The sequence below is a fragment of the Tursiops truncatus genome, chromosome 16, assembly GCF_011762595.2.
Source record: "Tursiops truncatus isolate mTurTru1 chromosome 16, mTurTru1.mat.Y, whole genome shotgun sequence".
Classification (NCBI taxonomy): domain Eukaryota; kingdom Metazoa; phylum Chordata; class Mammalia; order Artiodactyla; family Delphinidae; genus Tursiops; species Tursiops truncatus.
The window spans coordinates 63972475-63994676 of NC_047049.1; the positions used below are offsets into that span (position 1 = coordinate 63972475).

Consider the following 22202-nt stretch of genomic DNA (forward strand, 5'->3'; position numbering starts at 1 on the left):
AAATTTAGAAGTAATTTAACTATAGACAGCATCAGGTAGAGCAGACCTTTGTTCCGGATCCCCATAGAAACTAGGTTTTTGTCTATTGGAAAAGCCTCTTCTTGCCAGAACTGGTTTTCCTGCAAGCTCAGTAGGTTCTGGAGCTGGTTATTACCGCATTGCTCGCTGCACCCCAGACAGTTGCCCATGGTCGGCTAAGTGACGGAAGAAGATATGACTAAGCCTCCAGCGCCGCCTTACACCTCGTGGACAGGACGTTGTAAGACACCGATTTGTGATTCCAACGCGACAGCTGTCCCGGGGAAGGGCAGCAATTTCTTCATCAGCCACTTCCTGAAGGTCTTTTGGCAGAATGGTATTTTTCCTGAGAATTGATGTGTAGCCTCTCATCTACATACTCATAGGCCATTTTTCTTCTCTTCACATCATGCAACATTTTCCAGTCTACATAGTAACTTCGAACTTGGCCTGAAGCTGATGAAGGAACAACCTCCTCTCCAGCTACTGACCCATTTTTCTGCTCCCCTTTGCAGCAAAACATTTTCAAAGGCTTGTCTATATTCGTAGTCTCCGATTTCGTTCCTCCTCTTCTGTCTTGAACGCTTTCCCTCCCACCACACCATCGAAACCCCTGTGATCCAGGTCCCAAAAATTTCCACTCTGCTAAGCCCTACAGGCAATTCTCAGCTCTTCTTTCAATTGACTTTGAGCAGAAAGTTACCCACTCCCTGCTCCTGGAGTGCTTCCGGGCCACCACGCTCTCCTCCCTCGCTCTCCTTCTTTCAAGTCTCCTTTGCTCGGCTCTCTTCTCTTAACATTAAAGGCTCTGGGGCCTCGTTCCTCGGACACCTTCTCTCTCCACCTACACTCCTTATAAATTGGAGTCAATCTGCAGCTTTTAATGCCAGTCAGCTCTAAGCTTATGAATACCAAATTTACATCTGCAGCTCGGCCCTCCCCTGACTCAGGCCGGAGGAGGGAAGTGGGCAGAGGGAGAACCCTGGGACGGGTCTGCACTGGGCACTACAGGTGGGAGAATAGTGGGGAACCCATGGGTTTGAAGCTTCAGAGGAGAGGGGGAGGAGGGTATAAGGGGGTGGGCCAGACCTGCCGGACGGTCCGCAGCAGAGAGCCAAGCATGGAGGCTGCTATGTTGTCCCAACAGTTAAGGCTTTTAACCAAAATTATCTTTTGCCTCTTCCATAACTTACAATCCAGACCTGATTTATTATGTAGTATGGCATTCTCCAAAGTGGTACCCAGGAGGCATGCATGATGATCCAGTGGGATATATGAAAAATGTTAAAACTTCTACTGGTATTTAATTTTTATTTAAGAAAATAAAAGAAATTTAGGTTTAATAATATTTAATTTAAAAGCTAAGGTTAGGTTATATGTAATGTATAAATAAATACATTGAGTATGAATGCTGAATTTTTCTTTTTTCTGAATGGGAGTGCTTGATCAAAAAAATTTGGAGATCATTAATGTATAATTTAGTGCCTGAAAACAGCTTTATGGGTGACAGGAAGAAGAATTTGGAAAAGCTCTTTCTGAAAACTTTCTTGGGGTCCAGAGTTTAAGTAAGTCACAAGGAGGTAATCTAGTTATGGATGTCAGAAGGCAATGGGGGTCAGTGTTAGTGCTTGGTTCTTTTGAATTTTTGGTTTCCTACGGTGGAACTTCAGTATAGTTTTAGTATAGTTTTGGTATAGTTTTGTTGTTGTTGTTGTCATTGTTGAAAAAAGAACCACCTTGTTGAAACCTGGTTTGTTTCACATCTTCTATTAATAAAGTTGTGATTTTATTTATATGGAAAAAAATGCACAGATAATATATAGTACAAACCCCCTGTAAATACTCTTATTGAGCAATAGACAAGACCTCCATTTTATAAAACAAATAAATGCAGTTTAAATTGGTTGCTTTGGTACTCAGAAGAGTGATGTAAGGCTCCTTGCTGGGATTGATATGCTGAGAAGATTTTATTACATTTTGAAACACATAAATAAAAGTTCATGCAAACAAGTAGTCTGTACTCCTGTCATTGGAACTCAAACACATATAATAGAAAGATATTCCATTGAGCCTAACTTCATTTAGGATTAAGACCCTTTTGCCAAATTGTGACCTACAGGAGAAATCTGTAGTTCTGTTGGATTTCAAAGCCATTTCACAATGTTGCTTCCAGCAGCAGGAATAACAGTTTTACAGACTAGTGAGTTGTTTATTTTGAGAGTCCATTTCAATGATCATAAACCACTGTTCTTGACATTGATGGTTTACTTAGTAGTTTGGAAATTGTGCACACTAGCAAAACGTGAAATGGTTTTAAATTGTTTTTATGAACAGTGTCAATTACAGAATGGGCTAAATTCACTTTGACTGCAGAGGCTCATTACTGTGGAGGTCAAGATGCTCTACCACACTCAGTTAAAGCTGTTCTTTTTAGTGATTCAGAGCCTGTTTGGTACTCCTTTAAGACTAAAACTATGCCCTAAGTATACAATCATGGAGAGTACCAGAGTCATTATAACTATATGTTTCTCTACAATCCTTGAAACACAGTATAAAATACCAGGGTTCTGAGTAGTATTCTACTTCCCAATATCCAAGATTATATTGGACCAAGAATGTATGTTAGAAAATATCTCTAATAAGTTCTTCAAGGCTGATCACATCATTTGATTACTTGTAGAGGATGCAGATTGGCCTGGCCTGTGAACTAGATATAAATGACTACAAGAAGAAAAACCATCTGATGAATTGAAGTGAATTATATGCTGTCAATTTGAGCTATATATGCATAAGGGATACCTTTTATGGGGACACACACATTTATTCCAGGAGATTGTTTTTTGCTATATTTATATCATACTATATGTAAACATTCAGAAAATATTTGCATGAAAGTAATGGCAAATCTGTTGACTGTTACTCTGAAATGGGTTTCAATATCAAAAAGACAATATATATAAGAAATTTTCTCACGTGCTAGTCATCATGGGATAACTCAGCAGAGCTCTTGATTTTTTGAAGATCTCAAAGGAAGTGCCAAGAAATTATATGCAAGGATCTTTAAGGTTTAATAAGATGTAGGGAAAGGATTTCTGTAAAATCAAGCCAGAAACAATTCTCAGGCCTTTGAAATGATTTAGGTTGAGACAACTAATATTTTATATTAACTGTAGATTAATAGTCTGTTCTTTTAAAATTTTATAATTAGTTCTGTATTGTAGTATTTTCAGTCAGGAGTTAATGCACAGTTAATTTTACAGACATGAAAAATTGTATCTTGAAGGCCTTCCCATTTCTTGAGTAGTGTTTATCTTTTTTTTTTAACATCTTTATTGGAGTATAATTGCTTTACAGTGGTGTGTTAGTTTCTGCTGTATAACAAAGTGAATCAGCTATACATATACATATATCCCCATATCTCCTCCCTCTTGCATCTCCCTCCACCCTCCCTATCCCACCCCTCAGGGTGAACACAAAGCACCTAGCTAATCTCCCGGTGCTATGCGGCTGCTTCCCACTAGCTATCTATTTTACATTTGGTAGTGTATATATGTCCATGCCACTCTCTCACTTTGTCCCAGCTTACCCTTCCCCCTCCCCGTGTCCTCAAGTCCATTCTCTATGTCTGCATCTTTATTCCTGTCCTGCCCCTAGGTTCGTCAAAACAATTTTTTTTTTTTTTTTAGATTCCATATATATGTGTTAGCATACGGTATTTGTTTTTCTGTTTCTGACTTACTTCACTCTGTATGACAGACTCTAGGTCCATCCACCTCACTACAAATAATACAGTTTCATTTCTTTTTATGGTATATTCCATTGTATATATGTGCCACATCTTCTTTATCCATTTCTGTCAGTGGACACTTCGGTTGCTTCCATGTCCTGGCTATTTAAACAGAGCTGCAATGAACATTGTGGTACATGACACTTTGAGTTATGGTTTTCTCAGGATATATGTCCAGTAGTGAGATTGCTGGGTCATATGGTAGTTCTATTTTTAGTTTTTTGAAGGACCTCTATACTGTTCTCCATAGGGCTGTATCAATTTACATTCCAACCAACAGTGCAAGAGAGTTCCCTTTTCTCCACACCCTCTCCAGCATTTATTGTTTGTAGATTTTTTGATGATGGCCCTCTGACCGGTGTGAGGTGATACCTCATTGTAGTTTTGATTTGCATTTCTCTAATAATTAGTCATGTTGAGCATCCTTTCATGTGTGTGTTGGCAGTCTGTATATCTTCTCTGGAGAAATGTCTGTTTAGGGCTTCTGCCCATATTTGGACTGGGTTGTTTGTTTTTTTGATATTGAGCTGCATGAGCTGCGAGATTAATCCTTTGTCAGTTGCTTCATTTGCAATTTATTCTCCCATTCTGAGGGTTGTCTTTTCATCTTGTTTATGATTTCCTTTGCTGTGCAAAAGCTCTTAAGTTTCATTAGGTGCCATTTATTTCTGTTTTTATTTCCATTTCTCTAGGAGGTGGGTCAAAAAGGATTGTGCTGTGATTTATGTCATGGAGTGTTCTTCCTATGTTTTCCTCTAAGAGTTTTATAGTGTCTGGCCTTACATTTAGGTCTTTAATCCATTTTGAGTTTATTTTTGTGTATGGTGTTAGGGAGTGTTCTAATTTCATTCTTTGACATGTAGCTGTCCAGTTTTCCCAGCACCACTTATTGAAGAGGCTGTCTTTTCTCCATTGTATATTCTTGCCTCCTTTATCTAAGGTGACCATATGTGCGTGGGTTTATCTCTGGGCTTTCTGTCCTGTCCCGTTGATCTATATTTGTGTTTTTTGTGCCAGTACCATACTGTCTTAAATACTGTAGCTTTATAGTATAGTCTGAAGTCAGAGAGTCTGATTCCTCCAGCTCCGTTTTTCTTTCTCAAGATTGATTTGACTATTTGGTGTCGTTCGTGTTTCCATGCACATTGTGAAACTTTTTGTTCTAGTTCTGTGAAAAATGCCATTGGTAGTTTGATAGGGATTGCACTGAATCTTTAGATTGCTCTGGGTAGTATAGTCATTTTCACAGTGTTGATTCTTCCAATCCAAGAACATGGTATATCTCACCATCTGTTTGTATCATCTTTAATTTCTTTCGTCAGTGTCTTATAGTTTTCTGCATACAGGTCTTTTGTCTCCTTAAGAAGGTTTATTCCTAGGTATTTTATTCTTTTTGTTGCAATGGTAAACGGGAGTGTTTCCTTAATTTTGCTTTCAGACTTTTCATTGTTAGTGTGTAAGAATGAAAGAGATTTCTATGCATTAATTTTGTATCCTGCAACTTTACCAAATTCATTGATTAGATCTAGTAGTTTTCTGGTAGCATCTTTAGGATTCTCTATGTATAGTACCATGTCATCTGCAAACGGTGACAGTTTTACTTCTTTTCCAATTTGGATTCCTTTTATTTCTTTTTCTTCTCTGATTGCTGTGGCTAAAACTTCCAAAACTATGTTGAATAACAGTGGTGAGAGTGGGCAACCTTGTCTTGTTCCTGATCTTAGTGGAAATGGTTTCAGTTTTTCACCATTGAGAATGATGTTGGCTCTGGGTTTGTCATATATGGCCTTTATTATGCTGAGATAAGTTCCCTCTTTGCCTACTTCCTGGAGGGTTTTTATCATAAATGGGTGTTGAATTTTGTCAAAACTTTTTCTGCATCTATTGAGATGATCATCTGGTTTTTCTCCTTCAATTTGTTAATATGGTTTATCACATAGATTGATTTATGTATATTGAAGAATCCTTGCATTTCTGGGATAAACCCCACTTGATCATGGTGTATTGTCCTTTTAATGTGCTGTTGATTCTGTTTGCTAGTATTTTGTTGAGTATTTTTACATCGATGTTCATCAGTGATATTGGCCTGTAGTTTTCTTTTTTTGTGGCATCTTTGTCCAGTTTTGGTATCTGGGTGATGGTGTCCTCGTAAAATGAGTTTGGGAGTGTTACTCCCTCTTCTGTATTTTGGAAGAGTTTGAGAAGGATAAGTGTTAACTTTTCTCTAAATGTTTGATAGAATTCACCTGTGAAGCCATCTGGTCCTGGGCTTTGGTTTGTTGGAAGATTTTTAATCACAGTCTCAATTTCAGTGCTTGTGTTTGGTCTGTTCATATTTTCTATTACTTCCTGGTTCAGTCTCCTAAGATTGTGCATTTCTAAGAATTTGTCCATTTCTTCCAGGTTGTCCATTTTATTGGCATAGAGTTGCTTGTAGTAATGTCTCATGATCCTTTGTATTTCTGCAGTGTCAGTTGTTACTTCTCCTGTTTCATTTCTAATTCTGTTGATTTGAGTCTTCTCCCTTTTTTTCTTGATGAGTCTGACTAATGGTTTATCAATTTTGTTTATTTTCTCAAAGAACCAGCCCTTAGTTTTATTGATGTTTGCTATCAGTTCCTTCATTTCTTTTTCATTTATTTCTGATCTTATCTTTATGATTTCTTTCCTTCTGCTAACTTTGGGGATTTTTTTGTTCTTCTTCTCTAATTGCTTTACGTGTAATGTTAGGTTGTTCATTTGAGATGTTTCTTTTTTCTTAAGGTAGGATTGTATTGCTATAATCTTCCCTCTTAGGACTGCTTTTGATGCATCCCATAGGTTTTGGATCGTCATGTTTTCATTGTCATTTGTTTCTATGTATTTTTTATTTCCTCTTTGATTTCTTCAGTGATCTCTTGGTTATTTAGTTGTGTATTGTTTAGCCTCCATATGCTTGTGTTTTTTACAGATTTTTTCCTGGAATTGATATCTAGTCTCATACCGTTGTGGTCGGAAAAGATACTTGATACAATTTACATTTTCTTAAATTTACCAAGGCTTGATTTGTGACCCAAGACATGATCTTTCCTGGAGAATATTCCATGAGCACTTGAGAAGAATGTGTATTCTGTTGTTTTTGGATGGAATGTCCTATAAATATCAGTTAAGTCCATCTTGTTTAATGTGTCATTTATAGCTTGTGTTTCCTTATTTATTTTCATTTTGGATGATCTGTCCATTGGTGAAAGTGGGGTGTGAAAGTCCCCTGCTATAATTGTGTTACTGTCGATTTCTCCTTTTATGGCTGTTAGTATTTGCCTTACGTATTGAGATGTTCCTATGTTGGGTGCATAAATACTTACAATTGTTATATCTTCTTCTTGGATCGATCCCTTGATCATTATGTAGGGTCCTTCTTTGTCTCTTCTAATAGTCTTTATATTAAAGTCTATTTTTTCTGATATGAAAATTGCTATTCCAGCTTTATTTTGGTTTCCATTTGCATGGAATATCTTTTTCCATTCCCTCACTTCCATCCTGTATGTGTCCCTAGGTCTGAAGTAGGTCTCTTGTAGACAGTATTTATATGGGTCTTGTTTTTGTATCCATTCAGCCAGTCTGTGTCTTTTGGTTGGAGCATTTAATCCATTTATATTTAAGGTAATTATCGATATGTATGTTCCTATTACCATTTTCTTAATTGTTTTGAGGTTTTTATTGGAGGTCTTTTCCTTCTCTTGTGTTTCCTGCCTAGAGAAGTTCCTTTAGCATTTATTGTAAAGCTGGTTTGGTGGTGCTGAATTCTCTTAGCTTTTGCTTGTCTGTAAATGTTTTAATTTATCCATCAAATCTGAATGAGATCCTTGCTGGGTAGAGTAACCTTGGTTGTAGGTTTTTCTCCTACCTCACTTTAAATATGTCCTGCCACTCCCTTCTGGCTTGCAGAATTTCTGCTGAAAGATCAGCTGTTAACCTTATGGGGATTCCCTTGTGTGTTATTTGTTGTTTTTCCCTTGCTGCTTTTAATATTTTTTCTTTGTATTTATGTTTTGGTAGTTTGATTTATATGTGTCTTGTAGTGTTTCTCTTTGGATTTATCCTGTATGGGACTCTCTGTGCTTCCTGGACTTGATTAAATATTTCTGTTCCCATTAGGGAAGTTTTCAACTATAATCTCCTCAAATATTTTCTCAGTCCCTTTCTTTTTCTCTTCTTTCTCTGGGACACCTATAATTCGAATGTTTGTGCCTTTAATGTTGTCCCAGATGTCTCTGAGACTCTCCTCAGTCCTTTTCATTCTTTTTTTTTATTCTGCTCTGCAGTAGTTATTTCCACTATTTTATCTTCCAGGTGACTTATCCGTTCTTCTGCCTGAGTCATTCTTCTACTGATCCCTTCTAGAGAATTTTCAATTTCATTTATTGTGTTGTTCATCATTGTTTGTTTGCTCTTTAGTTCTTCTAGGTCCTTGTTAAACATTTCTTGTATTTTCTCTATTCTATTTCCAAGTTTTTGGATCATCTTTACTATCATTATTCTGAATTCTTTTTCAGGTAGACTGCCTCTTTCCTCTTCATTTGTTAGGTCTGGTGAATTTTTACCTTGCTTCTTCATCTGCTGTGTGTTTTTCTGTCTTCTCATTTTGCTTAACTTACTGTGTTTGGGGTCTCCTTTTCACAGGCTGCAGGTTCATAATTCCTGTTGCTTTGGGTGTCTATACTCAGTGGCTAAGGTTGGTTCAGTGGGTTGCGTAGGCTTCCTGGTGGAGGGGACTAGTGCCTGTGTTCTGGTGGATGAGGCTGGATCTTGTCTTTCTGGTGGACATATCCATGTCTGGTGGTGTGTTTTGGGGTATCTGTGGCCCTGTTAATATTTTAGGTGCCTCTCTGCTAATAGATCAGGTTGTGTTCCTGCCTTGCTAGATGTTTGGCCTAGGGTGTCCATCACTGTAGCTTGCTGGTCGTTGAGTGAAGCTTGGTTTTGGCATTAAGATGGAGATCTCTGGGAGATTTTCTCTGTTTGATATTACATGGAGTTGGGAGGTCTGTTGTGGACCAGTGTCCTGAACTTGGTTCTGCCACCACAGAGGCACTGCTGTGATGCCTGGCTGGAGCACCAAGAGCCTTTCATCCACATGGCTCAGAATAAAAGGGAGAAAAAATAGAATGAAAGAAAGAAAGAAGATAAAAAAATAAAGTTATTAAAATAAAAAATAATTATTCAGAAAAAAAAAATTAAATGTAAGAAAAAACGCACTGCCAGAACCCTAGGACAAATGGTAAAAGCAAAGCTATACAGACAAAATCACACACAGAAGCATACACATACACATTCACAAAAAGAGAAAAAGGGGAAAAAAAACCAATATATGTTTACTCCCAAAGTCCACCTCCTCAATTTGGGATGAGTCGTTGTCTATTCAGGTATTCCACAGATGCAGGGTACATCAAGTTGATTGTGGAGCTTTAATGCGCTGCTCCTGAGGCTGCTGGGAGAAATTTCCCTTTCTCTTCTTTGTTCGCACAGCTTCCAGGGTTCAGCTTTGGATTTGGACCTGCCTCTCCGTGTAGGTCACCTGAGGGCATCTGTTCTTCGCTCAGACAGGACGGTGTTAAAGGAGCAGCTGATTCAGGAGCTCTGGGCCACTCAGGCAGTGGGGAGGGAGGGGTACGGATGCGGGGCGAGCTTGCCGCAGCAGAGGCCAGAGTGACGTTTCAACAGCCTGAGGCGCTCCGTGCCTTCTCCCGGGGAAGTCGTCGTTGGATCACTGGACTCTGGCAGTGGCGGGCTGCACAGGCTCCCAGGAGGGTAGGTGTGGAGAGCGACCTGTGGTTGCACACAGGCTTGTTGGTGGCGGCAGCAGCAGCCTTAGCATCCCATGCCCGTCTCTGGGGTCCACGCTAATAGCCACGGCTCGCGTCTGTCTCTGGATCTCCTTTAAGCGGCGCTCTTAATCCCCTCTCCTCGCGCCAGGAAACAAAGAGGCAAGAAAGTGTTTCTTGCCTCTTTGGCAGGTCCAGACTTTTTCCCGGAGTTCCTCCCGGCCAGCTGTGGCGAACTAGTCCCTTCAGGCTGTGTTTACGCAGCCCACCCCAGTCCTCTCCCTGGGATCCGACCTCCGAAGCAGGAGCCTCAGGTCCCAGCCCCCGCCCGCCCCGGTGGGTGAGCAGACAAGCCTCTCGGGCTGTTGAGTGCTGGTCGGCACCGTTCCTCTGTGTGGGAACCTCTCTGCTTTGCCGTCTGCACCCCTGTAGCTACGCTCTCCTCCGTGGTCCCAAAGCTCCCCCACTCTGCCACCCGCAGTCTCCACCTGCGAAGGGGCTTCCTAGTGTGTCGAAACCTTTCCTCCTTCACAGCTCCCTCGCAGTGGTGCAGGTCCCATCCCTATTCTTTTGTCTCTGTTTTTTCTTTTTTCTTTTGCCATACCCAGGTACGTGGGGAGTTTCTTGCCTTTTGGGAGGTCTGAGGTCTTCTGCCATTGTTCAGTAGGTGTTCTATAGGAGCTGTTCCACATGTAGATGTATTTCTGATGTATTTGAGGAGAGGAAGGTGATCTCCATGTGTTACTCTTCCACTGTCTTGAAGCTCCTCTCCCATTCTGTTTTAGATTCTTTTCTCATATAGATTATCACAGAATATTAGGTAGGGTTCCCTGTGCTGTACAGTATGTCCTTGTTGGTTATCTGTCTTATATGTAGAAGTGTGCATGTGTTCATCCCAAGCTCCTGATTTATACCCCCCCCCCCCGCAATGTTTTCCCTTTGGTAACCATAAGTTTGTGTTCAATATCTATAAGTCTGCTTCTGTTTTGTAAATAAGTTCATTTGTATCCTTTTTAAAATTAGATTTCACATATGAGTGATATCATATGATATTTGTCTGACTTACTTAATATGAAAATCTGTAGGTCCATCCATGTTGCTGCAGATGGCATTATTGCATTCTTTTTTGTGGCTGAGTAATATTCCATTGTATATATCCATTCCTCTGTTGATGGACATTTAGGTTGCTTCCATGTCTTGGCTATTGTAAATAGTGCTGCAGTGAACATGGGGGTGCATGTATCCTTTTGGATTATGGTTTTCTGTGGATATACACCCAGGAGTGGGATTGCTGGATCATATGGTAGTTCTATTTTAAGGTTTTTAAGGAACCTCCATAGTGTTTTCCATAGTGGTTGTACGAATTTACATTCCTTCCAGCAGTTTAGGTGTGTTCCCTTTTCCCCACACCCCGTCCAGCATTTATTGTTTGTAGACTTTCTGATGATGGCATTTCTGAGTGGTGTGAGGTGTTACCTCATTGTAGTTTCGATTTGTATTTCTCTTATAGTGATGTTGAGCATCTTTTCATGTTCTTTTTGGCCATCTGTATGTCGTCTTTGGAGAACTGTGTATTTAGATCTTCTACCTATTTTTTCATTGGGTTTTTGTTTTTCTTACATAGAGCTCTGCATGTTCCCTGAACACTTGAGTGGGAAGTGTATTCTGCTGCTTTCAGGTGGGATATCCTATAGATACCAATTAAGTCTATTTGGTTTATTGTGTCATTTAAAGTTTGTGTTTCCTTATTTATTTTCATTTTGGATGATCTGTCCATTGGTGAAAGTGGGGTGTTAAAGTCCCCTACTATGGTTGTGTTACTGTCGATTTCCCCTTTTATGGCGGTTAACATTTGCCTTATGTATTGAAGCGCTCCTATGTTGGGAGAATAAATATTTACAATTGTTGTATCTTCTTCTTGGATTGATCCCTTGATCATTATATAGTGTCCTTCCTTGTCTCTTTTAATAGTCTTTATTTTAAAGTCTATTTTATCTGATATGAGTATTGCTACTCCAGCTTTGATTTTCATTTGCATGGAATATCTTTTTCCATCCCCTCACTTTCAGTCTGTATGTGTCCCTCAGTTATTCAGCTACTGATTACTTCTAGTGTATTTTTCATTTCAGTTATTTTGTTGTTCATCACTGTTTGTCTGTTCTTTAGTTCTTTTAGGTCCTTGTTAAATATTTGTGTCTTCTTGATCTTTGCCTCCATTCCATTTTCGAGATCTTGGATCATTTTTACTATCATTAATCTGAATTCTTTTTCAGGTAGATTCCCTATTTCCTCTTCATTTATTTGGTCTTGTGGGATTTTACCTTGCTCCTTTGTCTGCAATGTATTTCTCTGTCGTCTCATTTTGTCTAACCTATTGTGTTTACGGTCTCCTCTCTGCAGGCTGCAGGGTTGTAGTTCCTCTTCTGTTTTCTGCCGCCTGGTGAGTGAGGTTTGTCCAGGGGCATGTGTATGCTTCCTGGTGGGAGGGACTGGTGCCTGTGCTGTGCTGGGTGGAGCTGTCTTTTCCTTCTGAAGGGCAGGGCCACGTCAGGTGATGTGTTTTGGGTTGTCTGTGAGCTTAATACAGCTTTAGGCAGCCTGTCTGCTCTTGGGTGGGGCTGTGCTCCTGCCCTGCTGGTTGTTTGGTGTGAGATGTCCAGCTCTTGAACCTGCAGGCAGTTTTGTGGCGCCAGGTCTTGGTGTTGATGGGGATACCTCTAGGAGGGCGCAGGCTGATTAACATTCCCTGGGCCTGGGAATTCTCTGGTGGTCCAGTGTCCTGGACTCAGTGCTCCCACTCTGGAGACCTAGGCCCACCCCCTGGCTGGGGAACCAAGAGACTGCAAACCACACAGTGTGGCCTGAGAAAAAAGAAAGAAAAGAAAATAAAAGAAATAAAGAGAAATAAGAAAAGAAAAGAGAAGAAAACAAACAGAGAAATAAAACCCAAGACAAATAGCAAAAACAAAGGCAAACAAACAGCAGCAACCACACAACACACACACACAGAAAAACAAACAAACAAAAAACCACAAGATTACAAACAAAAAAATTAAAAAACGAGAACAGTCAATAATGATTAAACTAACAAAAAAATGAAAAATAAAAACAGAAAGCAAACATACAACAAAAACAAAGAAAACAGAATATACACAAAAAAACAATCAAAAAAAATAAAACAAAGAACAAAAACAAGAAATAGACCACAAAACAACAAAAAAGTAAAGTAAAAATAGAAAAATAAAAATTATATATTAAAAAATAAAAATTAAAAAAAGATAAAAAATAATAAAGTAACAACACCAAGAACTGAACTAAGTGGAACAAACAAAGAAAGAATAATGATAATAAGAATATTTTCCTGGGGCCTTCTCTCTCAGTGTCCTTGCTCCCACAAGGAGCCAATCCCTGCCTTTCCAGGAGGTCCTCCAATACCTCTAGATAGGTCTCTGGACCTGCTGTGGGCACTGTGGGGCCAGCTCAGTATCTGACCTGGCCCAACTCCCACAGGCGCTTTCCCCCGAAGTCCAGTGCTGCGAAGGCTAGGCCAGTCTCAGTTGTTGAAACACTCATTGTCTCTTCAGGTATTCCACAGATACAGAATTTACCAAGCCGATCTCAGGGATTTAATCCATGGCTTGTGCAGCTACAGAGAAAGATTTCCATTCCTCTTCCTTAATCACATCACCCCGGAGCTCAGCTTTGATTTTGACCCCAACTCTGCCTGTGTGCCACCCTTAGGTGGCTGTTCCTTGCCCAGGTGAGAGGGAGCAGCAGCTGCTTGGGGGCACACTTAGTCAGGCTGGGGATGGGTACGGCGGCCACGATTGGGTTGTTCATGAGTTGCCTGTGGCACCAGGGACCCACAGGCAGTTGCAACAGACTGTGGCATGCTCACTCTGGTGGGAGTTCCTCCCAGTGCCAGTGGAGGCAGGAGCTGGCATATGGGGGTGGTGGCAGTCCCGCCCCCCCTGTGACTCTCAACAGTGGTGCCTCACTTTCCAGGCAGAGCATTCTTCCTCTAGGGACATTCCTCGCCATGCATCCCCTCACTGCCAACCCCTCTGCTGTTTCCAAACAGGCAGCAGTGCTCCTATCCCTGGTTCTGTTCTCCCAACCCCACACTTTAGCACTCAGCCCCCAGCAGCATCAGCAGACTCTCGTCCAGGCAGGGGCGCCTAGGGCTGATGCCCAAGGAGGCTTTGGGATGCACAGCGCTCAGGTCCCTGGAGCTCACGCAGGTGGAGGAGATGCTGGTCCGAGGGGTGAGCGGGCCTGCTCAGATGGGAGACCCTCCCAGTGCCTACAGAGGCCAAAGAAGCTGATGGGTGGGGAAGGGGTTGTAATGGTGGCTCCACTCCTTGTGCACCACTCAACAATGGCACTTTGTTTCTTTGGTGTCCTGGGCTTTTTCCTGGTTGTGGAACTCCTTACTCCTGTCCCTTTAGGCTGTCTTTTCACAGCCAACAGCTGTTGCCTCCCTGGATCCGCACTCTGAACCCCACTTTCCAGCACCCAGCCCCCCATCACAACAGGCGACTCATGACTCAGGCTGGAATGCACAGAGCAGTGGTGTAGACCATGCATGCAGTTCTGCCTTCCACAGACCATCCACTGCATTCTCCTTTGATCCCCCAAAGGTCTCTTTCTGTCCCAGCTGATTTCCCCACTGTGAGGGAATTTTTCTGAGTGTGGGGACCTCCCCTCACCTTCAGCTTCCCACCGGGGTTGATGGTCCCTTTTTGATTACTCTTTTCTTTTTTTTTTCTATCTTTCATCCTACCCAGTTGTGAGGGGATTTTTCTTGTCCTTTTAGGTATCTGAAGTCTTCTGCTAATGTTCTGCTGGTGCTCTATGAGAATTGTTCCATGTGTAGATGTATTCTTGATGTACTTGAGAGTAGGGACAAATTCCATGTCCTCCTAGTCCGCCATCTTGATTCCTCCCCCTGTTTGTATTGGGTTGGCCAAAAAGTTTGTTTGGGTTTTTCCGTAAGATGTTATGGAAAAAACCGAATGAACTTTTTGGCCAACCCAATGTATTTTGGAGATTGTTGTTGGTTGCATCATTTGCAAATATTTTCTCCCATTTTGTGGGTTGTCTTTTCATTTTGTTGATGGTTTCCTTTGCTGTGCAGAAGCTAAAGATGATTTCTAAGGGCCTTTAGCTAGCTCTATAATGCCATAATTCCCAGATAGACATGTAAAATTTGAAGTAATAAGGCTAGAGTTTTTGCTATTCCCTTAAACATGTCATGCTTATTCCTACCTCTATGCTTTTGTTCATTCTGTTTTTCCCATCAGTAGTGCTTTCTCTTCTTACTCTTCATCAAAATCATCTAGTCAACATTTATTTATTAATATCTTCACTAATGTTGAATACTTACTGTCTACATGGTTAAAGAAATGAGTAAAGGAGTGAACCTTTAAATTCTAATTATCCTTCAAAGCCTTTTCAAGCCTTACTTACCACATTAATTCCTTCCTAAAAATTCTAGACCATGTAGATCTCTGTCCCATCTCATTTGCTCTATTTATTATATTTATCATATTTTTGGTAATTATATTGAGAAGAAAATTACCTCTTACCTCATCAACTAGCTTGTTAAATCTTCCAGAAGAGATGTCATGACATATAATTGTTTATTTTTCTTAATATCTGGTATCATTTTTCTTTTTAAGTGTTTGTAGATTAGAAGGTGTACATTCTACTAATAATATGGTAGTTTGAGTCAATAAAGTCCTGAACTAGTGTAATAGGAGTATAAATGAAATGTTAGAAGGGAATTCAAAAGGCACTATAGGTGTTTTGCTAATTTTTAGTTTGCTTGGCTAGTATGACTAGAGATGGTTAGTAGAGAGGCTTTTAACACACATAAAGTTTGAAAATAAAGTAATGAGACTAATATTTTTAAAACTCATTCTAGAACTTGTTAAGTCAAATGTGTCAAATGACAATGCTGTAAAATTATTCCAGTGTTATCATATTTTGAGGAGTTACTTCTTTGGAATGAACTTTTTGTAGTTATTTTATAATCCAAACACAAATATTACTCTGATTACTTTATAGCCACCACTTAGTTTGGATAAAAAATTATTATATATTCAGCCTGATTAAATACTTTTAAAAATTAGACTTTGTTCAATTAAATTTCTCCCAAAGAATGCTAAATGGCTATTATTAAAACATTCAATTTTTTAAAATTTTACTTACCTCATGCTAAGTAAAATTTAAAAATTCAAAATATATTTAAGTATGTGAAGCATCATAGAATAAGTGGTACTTCTTCCTAAGATGGTGATTTGAACAAAATAATACTAATTTGGCTGCATGGATTCTGCTGTCTTCATTGAAAAGTCAATTTAAAAAATATTTATTTATTTTTTTGGCTGTGCCGGGTCTTTGTTGTGGGATCTTTGCTGCTGTGTGCAGGATCTTTTTTTTTTTTTGAGTTACGCAGGCCTCTCACTGTTGCGGCCTCTCCCGTTGTGGAGCACAGGCTCCGGACGCGCAGGCTCAGTGGCCATGGCTCATGGGCCTAGCTGCTCTGCAGCATGTGGGATCTTCCCAGACTGGGGCACGAACCCGTGTCCCCTGCATCGGCAGGCGGACTCTCAACCACTGCACCACCAGGGAAGCCCTGTGCGCAGGATCTTTTAGTTGTGGCATGCAGGTTCTTAGTTGCGGCATGTGGGATCTAGTTCCCTGACCAGGGATCAAACCTGGGCCCTGGGAGCCCTGCATTGGGAGCATGGAATCTTAACCACTGGACCACCAGGGAAGTCCCCAAAAGTCAATTACTTTAAAGATACTTCTTTGTTCTCCATTAAATCAATTCACTGTTAAACATAATTCAAAAACATAGCCTCAGGAAAGCACTTCTGAAATGGCAGAGTGGGGACCTCTGAAAATCCACTTCTTCATAAAAGCAATGAGAAAGAACACTGGGAAAAATGTTCAAAATCAACTTTTTCAGAACTCTGGATATTAATCAAAGGCTTGCAACAAGAAAAGTGGCTGGATCTCATTAAGAGTAATGATTTTTGTGGTATTTTAACTTGCCCTTTTTCTGTTCACCTTACCCCAGGTCCATAGTAGCCTTGAAAGTCAGTAGCTACACAACCATAGTAGCTATGAAACCAGATGATCAGCAGTGACTGGAGGGGGCAGAATGAATTTGAAGCTGCCCCCAAACCCTCATTTCCCTGAGATAACTGTCACTATTTGATCTGTCTTGCTGCTACTTGGAAAGCCTCACTCACAGGACTTGTGTTTAATTGACCTGACTTAGAGCTGCTCAGTGGGAAAGAACCAACTTCAGGAGTTTTGTTGGAAATGATCAGCAGCAATTGTTTAACATCACAGGTGCTTGAGACCATGATACTAGTTGGAGAAACGAGAAGTTGGCTCAAGACTTTAAAAGAAAAATCTAGAGAATGAGTTGTTCTTAGGGGACTTAGAAAAGATATGATTATTTCTGGGGATCTGGAAGTCCATACACATGTGTGGGGAATAAACAGTGTGGGGAAAGCTGGATGGCTGCATGTAAAATAATGAATTGGACCATTTTTTCAAACCATACCAAAATAGACTCAAAATGGATTAAAGACTTATGAGACCTGAAACCATAAAACTTCTTGAAGAAAGCATAGGCAGTATGCTTTTTGACATTGTTCTTAGCAACATTTTTTTTGGATTTTTCTCCTCAGGGAAGGGAAACAAAAGCAAAAATAAACAAATGTGACTACACCAAACTAAAACGCTTCTGCACAGTGAAGGGAACTATGATCAAAGTAAAAAGGTAACACACTGAATGGGAGAAGATATTTGTATATGACATATCTGATAAGGGTTAATATCCAAAGTATATAAAGAACTCATACAACTCAATATAAAAAAATCCAAACAATCTGATTAGAAAATGGACAGAGACTTGAATAGACATTTTTGCAAAGAAGCCATATATATGGCCAACAGACACATGAAAATATGACAGCATAATTAATCATCAAGGAAATGCAAATCCAAACTACAAGAAGATATCACCTCACACTTACCAGAATAACTATCATCAAAAAGACAACAAATAGCGAGTGTTGTTGAGGATGTGGAGAAAAGGAAACCCTAGTCCCTGTTGGTGGGATTGTAAATAGTTGCAGCCACTGTGGAAAACAGTATGGAGTTTCCTCAAAAAAATTAAAAATAGGACTACCGTACAATCTAGCAATTTCACTTCTGGGTATTTACATGAAGAAAACAAAAATACTAATTTAAAAGATATGTGCATACTAATGTTCACTGCAGCACTATTTATAATAGCCAAGATTTGGAAGCAACCTAAGTGTCCATCAATATATGAATAGATATAGAAGACGTGGCATATAGATATGGATGTAGATATAGATACAGACACATAATGGAATATTACTCAGCCCTAAAAGGAATGAAATCTTGCCATTTGTGACAACATGGATAAATCTAGAGGATATTATGTAAAGTGAAATAAGTTGGACAGTGAAGACAAACACCATATGATCTCACTTATATGTGGAATCTAAAAAACAAAACAAAGGAGAAAGAAAACAAAACAAAAATAGATTCTGATACAGACAAAAAACTGTTGGTTGCCAGCTGGCAGACTGGTGGAGGAATGGCTAAAATAAGTGGAGGGAATTTAGAGGTACAGACTTCCAGCTATAAAATAAGTAAGTCACAGGATGTAATATACAACATAAGGAATATGGTCAATAATACTGTAATAATTTTGTGTGGGGACACATGATTACTAGACTTATCATGGTGATCATTTTGTAATGTATTTAAATATCAAATCACTATGTTGTACACCTGAAACTAATGTAAGTATATTGCAATAAAAAGTACAAAAACAGAAAACTAAATGAAATTAGGAATGAATACATGAAAAAATGAGAAGTTCAACAAAGAAGTAGAAACCATTAAAAAAAAAAACCCAAAAGAAATCCGACAGTTGAAGGTTACATTACTGAACTGAAGATTCTATAGAGAGGTTCGATATCAAACTATACCAATCAGTAGAACTAAGATACCATTTATTTAAAATTATGCAGTCACAGGAGCAAAAGGAAATGAGAATGAAAAAGAGTAAAAAGTGTAAAGAAAGACTGTGTGAATTATGGGGTACCTATAAGTGAAACAGTGACACATTATTGAAGTCCCTGAAGGAGAAGGGATTATAAAACAGCAGAAAGATTATTTAAGAAATGATGGCTGATCCAATAAAAACTAAAAAAAAAAGCAATTAAAAAATAAAATAAAATAGACTTTATATCTACAATTTTTTTTTTTTTTTTTTTTTTTGCGGTATGCAGGCCTCTCACTGTTGTGGCTTCTCCTGTTGCGGAGCACAGGCTCCGGACGCGCAGGCTCAGCGGCCATGGCTCACAGGCCCAGCCGCTCCGCGGCATGTGGGATCTTCCCAGACCAGGGCACGAACCCGTGTCCCCTGCATTGGCAGGCAGACTCTCAACTACTGCGCCACCAGGGAAGCCCTACAAGATGTTTTATTTAAGTTTCATGGTAACTGCAAAGCAAAAATCTACACAAAATTAGATACACAAAAGATACAGTGAAGGAAATTAAACCATACCACTGTGGAAAATTATCTATTTATACAGAAAACAAAGAGGGAGAAGGAACCACAGGAATGATAAAACAGCTAGAAAACAATTAATAAGATGGCATCAGTAAGTGCTTACCTGAGAATAATTATTTTAATGTAAATTGATGAAATTCTCCAATCAAAATGCATAGAATGGCTGAATGGATTAAAAAGCATGACTCAAATTCTGTGTTGCCTACAAGAGACCTACTTCAGCTTTAAGGACACACATAGGCTCAAGAGAAGTAATAGGAAAAGATATTCCATGCATTGGAAAGCAAAAGAGTGCAGAGTAGCTATACATAACAAAGTAGTCTTCAAACAAAAATTATTAACAAGAGACACAGGTGGTCATTATATCATGATAAAGTGATAAAAGGGTCATTTCATCAGGGTATATAACAATTGTAAATATATATTCATCCAACATTGGACCACCTAAATATATTAAGCAAATACTCACAGAACTGAAGAAAGAAATAGATAACAGTACAATAATAATAGGGGATTTTCATACCCCACTGTAAACAATGGATAGATCACCCAGACAGAAAATTAGCAAGGAAACATTGTGCTTGAACTGTACTTTAAACCAGATAGACCTAAAAGACATGTACAGAACATTCCATCTAACATCAGGAGAATACATATATTTCTCACAAGGTATATTCTCCAAGATAGATCATATGTTAGGCCACAGAACAGCCTTAGCAAATGTAAGAAAATTGAAATCACATGAAGTGTCTTTTCTGACCACATGGTATTAAGCTAGAAATTAATAACAGGATGAAAATTGGAAAATTCACAAATACATGGAAATTAAACATACACTTCTGAAGAACTTTGGGTCAAATAAGAAATCAAATGGAAATAAAAAATATCAGGAAACAAATGAAAATGGAAATATAACATACCAAAACTTAAGGGCTGCAGCAAAAGCACTTCTAAGAGGTATGTTTACAGTGATAAACACTTACGTTGGGAGAAAATAAAGATCACAAATAAACAACCTAACTTTACACCTCAAAGTGTAAAGAAACTAAGCCCAAAGTTAGCAGAAGGAAGGAAATCACAAAGATCAGAGCACAAAAAAAGAGAGATCAGAAAAATAATAGAAAAGATCTTGAAAGTAAGAGCTGTTTTTTTTTTTTGAAAAGATAAACAAAACTGACAAACTGTTAGCCAGACTAACAAATAGACAAGTCTTAAAATCAGAAAGAAAAGAGAAGATATTACAACTGATACCACAGAAGTGCAAAGAGTCATGAGTGACTACTGTAAATAATTATATACCAACAAATTGCATAACCTTGAAAAAATGGATAAATTCCTAGAACTACAACATATCAACACTAAATTGTGAAGAAATGGATAATCTGAACAGCTAAAAGTAAGGTGATTGAATCAGTAACTAAAAACCTTCCAACAAAGAAAAGTTCAGGACCAGATGGCTTCACTGGTATTTTCTACCAAATATTAAAAGAATCCATGCCAATCTTTTTCAAACACTTTTTAAAAATTGAAGAGGTGGGAAGACTCCCAAACTCATTTCATGAGGCCAGCATTAGTCTTATATCAAAGCCAGATAACGACACTACAAGAAAGAACAACAGCAACAACAACAAAACCACAGGACTACTTCCTGATGAATATAAAGGCAAAAATTCTCAGTAAAATACTAGCAAACTAAATTCACATGCAAAAGATGATATTGGACCCCTCTCTCACACCACACACAAAAAACAACTTGCAATGGGTTAAAGACTTAAGCATAAAATCTGAAACAAAAAACTCCTAGAAGAAAACATAGGGAAAAATCTCCTTGATGTTGGTCTTGACTGATTTTATTGGATCTGACATAAAATGTGCACACAGCAAAGATAAAAATAACCAAGGGGGACTACGTCAAACTAAAACCTTTTGTACAGCAAATAAAACTATCAACAAAATGAAAAGGCAGCTTGTGGAATGGGAGAAAAATTACAAACCATTTATCTGATAAGTGCTTAATATACAAAATATATAATTAACTCATACAATTCAATAGCAAAATATCAAATAATCTGATTAAAAATGGTCAGAGAACCTGAATAGACATTTTTTCGAGGAAGACATACAAATGGCCAACACGTACATGAAAAGCTGTTTAACATCACGAATCAACAGGAAAGTGCAAGTCAAAGCAGCAATGAGATATCTTCTCATAATATGTATTAGAATGGCACAATATATATGTGTATTGTTTATCATGTTATATATCATAAACTTACACTATGTTATATACCAATTATATCTCAGTAAAGTTGGGAAAAACCCTGTATAATAATTAAACTCATTTCTTCAAAGATGATATAGAAATGGCCAATAAGCCCATAAAATGATGCTCAAAATCATTAGCAATTAGTGAAATGCAAATCAAAACTACAAGGAGATGCTGCTTGACACCCACTAGGAAGGTTATAATCTAAGACAGAAATATAACAAGTGTTGGCAAGGAGTGGAGAAATTGGAACTCTCACACATTGTTGGTGGGATTGTAAAATCATACAGCTACTTTGGAAAATAAGCAGTTCCTTGAAATGTTAAACATATGACCCATGTGTCCCAGCAGTTCCAACCCCATATATACCAAATACACGCACACGCATATAAGGTGCCGAACATAATTGATAAATGTTGTGTTTGTTCTGACTGCCCCACTGACAGGCAATTCCCTGTCTTGCTCCCTCTCTTCACTTCTCCCTATTACTTAAGACAAAAGAATATTGAAATTAGTCCAATTAACAACCCTACAATGGCCTCTAAGTATTTAAGTGAAAGAAAGAGCTGCTCATCTCTCACTTTAAATCAAAAGCTAGAAATGATTATTATGGTTAGTGAGGATGGCATGTCGAAAGCAGAGATAGGCTGAAAGCTAGGCCTCTTGCTCCAAACAGTTAGCCAGGTTATGAAT

The 22202-nt window shown here is 38.9% G+C and overlaps 1 protein-coding gene and 1 pseudogene across 1 annotated transcript in view; one reads left to right on the plus strand and one right to left on the minus strand.

Moving 5' to 3' along the window:
* Positions 1 to 22202, plus strand: part of CTNNA3 (catenin alpha 3) — a 486398-nt gene that overhangs the window by 347084 nt on the left and 117112 nt on the right. The gene's annotated exons all lie outside the window — the stretch shown is intronic.
* Positions 151 to 13182, minus strand: LOC101323491 (small ribosomal subunit protein uS14m-like; annotated as a pseudogene).